The sequence below is a fragment of the Oratosquilla oratoria genome, chromosome 8 (genome assembly GCF_046742065.1).
Source record: "Oratosquilla oratoria isolate Oo_2021 chromosome 8, ASM4674206v1, whole genome shotgun sequence".
Lineage (NCBI taxonomy): Eukaryota > Metazoa > Arthropoda > Malacostraca > Stomatopoda > Squillidae > Oratosquilla > Oratosquilla oratoria.
In genome coordinates, this window is record NC_134784.1 from 7,571,856 (window position 1) to 7,581,476 (window position 9,621).

The 9,621-nt window shown below is 39.2% G+C and overlaps 1 protein-coding gene across 1 annotated transcript in view; it reads right to left on the reverse strand.

Moving 5' to 3' along the window:
* LOC143027568 (TBCC domain-containing protein 1-like) overlaps positions 1-3,567 on the reverse strand; it is a 54,332-nt gene extending 50,765 nt beyond the window's left edge. The window contains exon 1 of the mRNA XM_076188879.1: positions 3,456-3,567. The gene's annotated coding sequence lies outside the window, so the exon portion shown is untranslated. The remainder of the gene's footprint in view (positions 1-3,455) is intronic.
* Positions 3,568-9,621: the final 6,054 nt, after the last annotated feature.

The following is a 9,621-nucleotide window of genomic DNA, read 5'->3' on the forward strand; positions in this document are numbered from 1 at the left end:
GGTAGTGTGTGTGAGCAAAACTTTTGACGCAGCCCGAAGGGATTTCTCCCCGTCCTCTCCTTTATATGGGGGGACGGAGAGGGGGGGGTTCGCCGATTTAATGAAGCGGCCTTGCTGTGGATGTGCTGTGTCCTGCGACACTGCTTCTGACCCAGGGCAGTGGACAGGGTGCAGGGATGACCTGTCATCTAGGAGGTGCTAAGATGGGAGGGAGGGTGGAGGGGTGTGGAGTGTTTTCGGGGATGAAATGGGTGGGAATGTTTTTGTGCCTTGTCCTTTTTGGCTACCCCCCTGGTAAGGGGGAAAAAGCCTTGGTATATGTATGTACAAAGACAATCGGGCTTCCTTGGACTTTATGAGAGAACATGGGGTTCTGCCATTGTCTGTTAATTACCCGAGGTACAATAATATTCTGGCCATCAACATCCGTGATGATGACGATGACCCAGATGATCTTTAGAATTTGATGTACTGAATTATCAAATATAGGTTAGTTAACGTAGGTTGGTTAGGTTAGATTTGGTAAGTTAGGTTAGAATAGACAAATTTACCATCCATTCATTTCTTCGACCTTGGCATCTATCAAAACAAACATGGCGTATCATTCAACCACCGTGACTTCATTTGTTAGTAAATAGGTTTTAGCAACTTTTTTGTTTTTGATTTCCTCCAAGAAAATTGCATACTACATTGATATATTATAATTTACAAAATTAATAATTAATTTTCTATTGCTATATCATGTAGGTGTGCACAACTAAAAATTTGCCCAAGATATCCAAACCTTGACCCTTAGCCTTGTTTCATCCAAACAAGTTGATAAAGCAAGTAAAATTTGTAAGATTTTTGAGATAATGATACGGGAGGAGATAATGACACACATGAAAACCAACAGCTTATTTAGTGAAAAACAATATGATTTCATCTTGGGACAGTCTATGGTGTTACAGCTCATAAAGGCTCTTGACAAATGGACTGAAATTATTGATGATGGATGCGCAGTGGATGTAATATACTGTGATTTCATGAAGGCTTTCAATAGAGTTGCATATAGAAGACTATTGAGTAAAATTAGTAATTATGAAATTGGAAAGGAGTACTTAGAATGGATTGCAGCATTCCTAATGCAGAGAAGACAAAGAGCGGTGGTAAAGGGGGAAATGTTAAGATGGAACCCAGTGACAAGTGGAGTGCTGCAGGGGTCTGTTCTTGGACCATCGTTGTTTGTCATATTTACTAATGACCTCCCTGATAGTATAGTAAATGGTAGTGAAATATATCTGTATGCATAAGAGATCAAGAAGATTGTCAGAAATTACAGCAGGATGTGCAGGAGGTATACTCATGGTGTGAAAAATGGCTGTTGAGTTTTCATTCGGATAAGTGTAGTTATGAGAACAAGAAGAACAACTATTGAAGATTAAGGCTACCAAATGGAGAAGCAGCTAAAAAAGATTACTTTTGAAAAGGATGTGAGAGTAATAATCAATGATAAATTAAGTTGTGTGGATCACCTGGCAGAGAAAGTAAACAAAGCCAACAAAATAGTGGGAATAATTAGAAGGACCTTTGTTATACTGGATGCAGTAATATTTAAAGCGCTGTTTGTAGCACTGGTAAGGCCACATTTTGAATATGCTAACCAGGTATGGAGTCCATACCTGGTTAAAGACATTGAGATGGTGGAGAAGGTGCAGTGTAGGCTACAAGAATGATGCCAGAACTCAAAGGTCCTAATTATGAGAAGAGACTAAGGAAACTGAACCTACCAACATTGGTATATAGAAGAGCACGGGGAGACTTAATAGAGACATACAATATACTCACTGGAAAATATGATGGCAAATGTTGTCAAGGCATATTGAAACTTTGAGAAGAAAGCATCAGTACTCAGTAGGGGGAATTCACTGAAACTTTTTAAGACAAGGTCACAGTTGCATATAAGGAAGTATGCTTTCCAGTGTAGGGTGGTAATTAACTGGAATCAGTTGTCCGAGTGGGTGATCACAGCAACATCAGTCAACCAGTTTGAGGTCAGACTTGGTAAATTCTGGTTTAATCAAGAATTGAAATATGATTATAAAGCAAGGATAGTCCACCACATGCTGCCACAAGTTGAAAATGTTGATTTGGATTCACGGGCATGAGGCTCTTCCAGGAAGTCATTCTTGTAATCCATAAAAACAAAGGTATACCTGTATATTTATGGTCCAACTGTAAACATTTCAACTATAATAAAAAAAAAAAAAAAAAAATTCTGATGTATTATGTGTTGATGAATTACATTTAACATGTGGATTCTGTCAATACTCACTTAAAATCAGGAAATCATGATAACACTTTGCCATGCATGTTTTTTTGGTATGCTATGCTATATTGCACACCTAATCATCTAATGACCTATGCAATATAGCAATAGAAAATTACTAACTTTGTAAATTATAATACATCAATGTAATGAGATTTTCTTGGCAAAAATCAATGATAAAAAATTTAAAACAGATTTACTAACGAAGTTGTGGCGGTTGAATGATACACCATATCTGTTTTGATAGATGCTGTGGTTGAAGAAATGAAAGGATGATAAATTCATCTATTCTAACCTAACCTATGTAACTTAACTTTATTTAGTAATTCGGTACCTCAAATTCTAAAGATCATCAGGGTCATCATTGTCATCACGGATGCTGACAGCCTGATTATTATTGTACCTCGGGCAATTAATAGATGACAGCAGAACCATGTGTTCTCTCATGGAGTCCAAGGAAGCCCTATTGTCTGACTTTGTAAAAGCACTTATAACCATCACCTGGAGTTGGAGAACACCCGGTCCACAATATGAAAGCCATCATCTATCTGACAGTGACTGGACTGGACAGACATGGCGCCTGGACTATATCCGAATGGCTTCATTCATTAATAGATTTGCTTGTAGCAAGGTTTTTTGTTATTTCCACCAAGAAAATCGCATATTATGTTCATGTATTATAATTTATAAAATTAATATTTTTCTAATCATTATCATCTAATGCTATATTCATATTGCATAAGTGTGTACAACTAAAACAATACCAAATAAAATGTGTGGGGAAGAACTTTGTGATATTCTGTCAAGTGTAACCTGACACTGTCCTTTGTTTGTATTTTACCTTAAACAAAGATGCCATTGTATTAGTAACACTATACAGTGATATTGTATAGTCAAGTAGTGTCTCAACTTCCTCACCCCTTTCATTCCTTTAGATGTATATACTATTTTCACTTGTCTATCATATCCATGAAACAAAAGAGACAGGAAAGTAATTTTGTGTTATGGAACTAATACACTAGACCAAAATAACAATCTCCGAGGTAATAAACAATGTCGCTGTCGCTATTGTGTTTCACAACATGCAATCATCAATATACAAAAAAATTGTAATATAAATAACTTTCCCAAGAGTATCAAAATATACCTTGGTTAATTTGCAATGTAAATTACATGAGCCTGGTCTGGTAATGCAATTACGCCATGTGATTGAGTTAACGGTGCAGAGTCTTTCTTGAAGGGACGCGGAACGATTGTTGTTTATAGAGACACGAACTAATAGTTTTTTTGGTCTGAGTTAATTATACATGAGCGTATTGATATAATAGGTTTATTTTGATATATCTAAAATATCAATTTTAAATAGCTAACTTTGATATTACATACCTCTGTTTAAATTCAAACACGGGGTGATAAGATTAATTCTCAATCTTGCAATCACGTTCGCAATTTGTATTACTTCAAAACCGGTTCGGTTATTCAATTTCAATTATTGATGTTTATTTCTCAGTCCGAGAGTTGACACCTTGATATGGTGGATAGGCTTGAGGATCTTGACTACAAGAGTTATGTCGATAGAGATAAAAATCGAGCGGGTTTTGTAAGAGAGATGAGACAAAGAGCAATTCGTACATAGCCGCAGGACACACTTTAATTAGCGCATCCCTGATATTAAAAAGGGAAATTTCTCATAGATATATGGGGTATCGTCATAATGACGTCGTGGACCATTAGGTATCCCATAGATAAATAGGATTCTACTGAATAAGGTGCCACCAAAGATATATCTAACCAGAAATCAGTGGGCAGTGAGTTGAGATTACTGCCAATATTCCTTCGTAGAAACAATGAATTGCAGAACCAAAAGAAAACCGGGCGTTTCTGTTGGATCACCATCTGCTAAACGTCCAACCGCATTGCCTTGTGGGTTTACGTGCAGTGCGCCACCGAATGCGAGTAAGCACTGTCCAAGCAGACCTAAGTCTTGTACATTCGATAGCATGAAGAAAATGAAGACTTATACTTACAACGTGAGAACCCTCTCAAAAGACCACAGATTGGAGTTTAATGGAAGAACTGGAGTAGGCCTACATCAAATGGAATGTCGAAGGACCGAGCGAAGACCGAAGAGCGGAAGAAAAGCTAATGCAGTTACAAGATTATAAAGATAGTCATCACCTGCTCTACTATAGAGGTAAGGGGGGAAGATCTAGTGGAACAGGATTTTTGATCAACCGAGAGGTTGCTGGTAACGTACTGAAGTTCAGTAGTTCAGATGGGGTAGCTTGGATTATGCTAAAGCTGTGTAAAAGGCATGTAATGCTATTTTTCATATGTCTATATATATTTGTTTGTCAAGGACAACTGTTGCACAGGACGTGCACACCCAGATTCCTGGCGCCGCTAGCGGAGGCCAGTCCAGTGTGCTACCAGCAGTGGAGGTGTAAGGTTGTGTTGCTGCGTCTTTCGCGCGTGGCTGCATTTAGAAGTGGATAGTGTTTATTTACATAGGTTCTTGCTGATTTTGTTTGTTTGTTTGGTTCTTCATAGGTTCTTTTTTGCTGATTTTGTGTATTCAAAATGCCAAATAAGTGTGGTGTTGTGAACTGCAACGGTAATTATAACAAGGATAACAGGTGCCGAGTGTTTCGACTGCCAAAAGACCGTTATGAAAGACAGAAGTGGCTTGATGTGCTACCACCTCATAATAACTTTGTTGTTGATTCTGACAGATATTTCATTTGTGAGTTTTCCATGAATGATTATAGTTTTGCTCTTGAATCATACCCCAAGTGTATTTATGAATATCTCAGAGACTTTTTGGTGCTGCCAAGCAAACGCAAGCCGCAATACATCACTTCATCTTTTGACAAGGATCAGGTGATGAGGGAAACATTTGCCAAAGTGAAGACACTGCAGCAGAAGAATGTATTTCTCTTGATAGATGAAGTATAGATTCGGCCAACTGTTGCATTTTTCTGGTGGGGTTCTGAGTGGCATGGCAGTGAACAAGCCAGACTGCAAGGCCACTTCTATGCTATGTATTATGATGAAGTCGCTGCACAGAGGGCCTAGTATTATGATTTCTGTGACACCAGTCCACAAGCTCACAGCAGCATACCAGCTTGAGCGTGTGAAGGAGGCGGCAGCTGCTGTTGAGAGGGTAGGCGGGCGTGTCATCGGGTCTATCATAGACAACCACAAGATAAACCAGCAGTACTGTAAGCTGTTTGATTTTCCGGGTGATTGCCGTGCCACAGCCAAGCATCCTCTTGACAAAGATCGTGTCTGGTTTCTCCTTTTTGACACAGTGCATCTTCTGAAGTGCATCCGCAACAACTGGATCAGTGAGAAGTGCCAGAAGATCAGTCTTGACAATAAAACAACAGCATCATTTGCTGACGTCAAGGAACTGTACGAGTCAGAGAAAGGCAGTATTCTGAAGACTACTCCCCTCACTAAATTTGCTGTCAACCCCTCACGACTTCAACTACAAAATATGCAGCATGTCTTGAAGGTCTTCAATGAAAAGGTTGTGGCTTCATTGAAGCTCAGAGGATGTCATGACACTGCTAAGTTCATCCAAATCATCCTCAACTGGTGGAATTTAGTGAATGTATCTGGGAAGGGGCAAGATCAGCGCATGAACGATCCATATCGAGCTGTTCAGGATCCCCAGTCAACCAGCCTGCAGACTTTCCTGTTGATTTTCCAAGAGGCTTCTTCAGGACATGGAGCAAATCGAATCAAATGTTTCACCCATGACACCAAGAATGAACTAATGCAGACTATGCAGGGACTGACTGCCATTTGCCGCTACTTGTTCAGAAACGCTGACTTCCACTATGTCCTGCTGCGTGAGATCCAGAATGACCGGCTTGAAGGGGAGTTCTTAGTCTACCGTCAATCAACTGGTGCAAACTCTTTCATGACCACTGGGGATGTGTTCTCCGCATGGAAGCAATGGCTCACGAGATATGCTGCCGTAAACCTCCAGTCCATCGATGTTCACCCTGTGTCAAAGGAACATATCTGCTTGGGGACTGCAATTGACCTAGAGGATGCAGCCTCTATTTAGAGGTGCATCACAGATGTGACACTGACCGCGAATGAAGAGTGCAGTGCGGCCTATGTGGTGGGGTGGCTTGAAATGAAGTGCGCGGACGATGTGGTCTTCAGCGCCGAGGAACCTCTTGTGACCAGTGAGGTTAAGGACTTTATCGAGATAGTGTCCAGAGGTTCCCTGACAACTGCACATGTGTGCACTTTTGATCTTGTCAGATGTGGACTGTGTTTCACCAAGGGAACCCGTCACCGTTCCTGCTGCCAGAAAAGACTGATGGAGATCTTGTCGACACTGGCCAGCTTCAGTGGGATTGACACTGACTGTCCCAAGATGTTCCGTCGTCTGGCAAATGTTCTTCTGAATGGACTCCACAACCTAGAGAAAGACCAGCAGAAGAATGCAGTCCTTCTCCAGACCTCTGTAAAGAAGGCCCGGCTCGCTGATTAATCGCTGCAGTCTGGTAAGCTTTTGCTTCTATGTCTGTTTATTTGTGTGAATGTTTGTTTGTTTGCAATCACAAAGGTTTAACTATAATCCATTTTGTAAAATGTAAAACAACAGCAACTTGGGTTCCTTTAAAGTGTCCACTAACCTCATACAATAATACATGTTAAGTCCTGCTGAAATTGGTATTTCAAAGCATAAGTGCTTTAAAAATAATTTCTTATTTCACTATAAAAACTTATATCAACTTATACTGCATTGAATAAGTCAATAGTTGATATATTTGTCCTATATACAATATTAGGTTTCTAGTTTTGATCTATTTGTCCAATATAAAATGTTAGGTTACAAAGAAAGCAATGGCCTCCGCTAGCGGAGCCAGGAATCTGGATGTGCACGTCCTGTTTAATAGTAGTCCTTGTTGTATGTTTATATAGGATATCCGGAAATCAATCCAATCTGAATTCCAGCTGCCTATGTGACTTGAAGCAGTTGGCAAAAAGGGTTAGACCCTTTTCTCCAGCCCTATCACATCCTATGTGCTTTCACGCGAAAACCATGTCCAGCGTCCCGAGAAGACAGGTCCACATCTTAAGCTTTTACAAAAATTCCGCATTCAGGAGAAAGATAGGAAACTGAGTAGTTTTCCATAATACTGGAAGGATATGTGTCATAATGAGCACCCCGACTAAATCAAATTAGTTTATATATGTAAATGCAAAAAAGGGCAGGAATATTTAAGTCACGGTCTGAGTAAGATATCGAATACTGGTCAGAATACAGAGCGCTGGGCATGTCGTGGGAAGAAGGAATGCACATTTACGTCGGGCAGGTCAGTGGTCATTTTATCTCTTCTCTCTCTCTCTCTCTCTCTCTCTCTCTCTCTCTCTCTCTCTCTCTCTCTCTCTCTCTCTCTCTCTCTCTCTCTTCTCCTTTTTCTTTCTCCGAGTATATACAGAGCATTTATGTGGAATACTACAGATTCGGTAGTTTTAGGAATTGTAATCGTAGTTAGTATTAGTGTACATGGTGATCGTATGTGATTATAAATTATTACATCTTGCACATTTACGTCGAATAGGTGGAAAACCGAATCCATGTGTCCAGTCCCCAGACAATTATACATGGCAAATTAGTGTTAGAATTAGGACAAGCACAGTGTGGCCTACGTTGCTCACTGTACGCTCGAGATAAAATTTGGTGTTAAGGAAGGGGATTATTTTTTTTATTTTGTGTATGTGTGTGTGCGTGCGTGAGTACGTGTGTGTGTGTGTGTGTGTGTGTGTGTGTGTGTGTGTGTGTGTGTGTTTTACCTAGTTGTATTTACCTAGTTGTATTTTACGGGAAGGGGAGCCATGCTCGTGGTGTCCCGTCTTCATATCTCATTTTATCTAAACTATTTTTAAATTCATGTATTGTTTTTGCACACATCACTTTCTCATCTAACTTGTTCCAACTGTCTATTACTCTGTGAGGAAAGCTGTTCTTTTTCAGATCTCTTCTATAGCTGTCATTCTTGATTTTCTTTCCGTGTCCTCTTGTATTTCTATCATCCCATTTTATCAGATTCTCTCTATCAATCATTTCTATGCCTTTCATGATTCTGTAAATAGCTATCAAATCTCCTCTCTCTCTTCTTTGCTCTAGTGTTTGTAGTTCAAGTTTTGCTAGTCTCTCTTCATATGATAGTTTTGAGTGTTGGTGCCAATTTTGTAATTGCTCTTTGTATTCTTTTGTACTTGGTGACCATATCGTTGCTGCATATTCCAATCTTGGTCTTATCAGAGTGATTAGAATTTTCTTCACCATTTCTTCATCCAGGTATGTAAATGCCACTTGAATTGTTCTTATTAAGTTATAAATTTCTCAAAAAATCTTATTTATATGTTTCTCAGGTGACACATTATTCATAACAATGACTCCCAGGTCCTTCTCATTTTCTACTTTTTTTATTCCTTCTTCTCCCAATTTATATGCTCCTGTTATTCTGTTTTTGCTTTTTCCAAATTCCATTATACTACACTTTTTAGTGTTGAACTCCATCTCCCACTTCCTACTCTATTCCCATACTTTATCTAGAGCACTCTGTAGTGACTCACAATCTTCTTCCGTGTTCACTTTTTTAACAGTTTTGCATCATCTGCAAAGAAGCTCATATAACTTTCAATTCCGTCATCCATATCATTAATATATATAGCAAACATTATTGGGGCCAGAACTGTTCCTTGTGGAACACCGCTTATTACTTCATCCCATTTTGAGTGTTTGTCTCTTATCACTACTCTCATTTTTCTTTCTTGCAAAAAGTTTTCCATCCATTTAAGCAGTTTGCCCTGTATTCCTCCTTCAGTTTCTAATTTCTTAAGCAACTTCTTATGTGGTACTTTGTCAAAAGCTTTTTTTTAGGTCTAGAAATGCACAATCAGCCCATCCATCTCTTTCTTGTATTATATCTATTAGCCTTGAATAGAAACATATTAAATTGGTGACGCATGATCGTCCTTGTCTGAATCCAAATTGCCTTGGATTTAGTACGTTGTTTTTTTTCTAAATATTTTACCCATCTGCTTTTGACAATTCTTTCACATATTTTTGCTATTGTACTTGTTAGAGAGACTGGTCTGTAGTTGGTAGGGTCTTCTTTATTTCCCCCTTTATATATAGGTACTATATTTGCTTTTTTCCAATCTTCTTGGGCTTTTCCTTCTTTCAAGGAACTGTTTATGTGTGTGTGTGTGTGTGTGTGTGTATTCACTTGGTCTTTGGATCACGTGTTGGACTCGTGATCGACAGCTATTTCCCT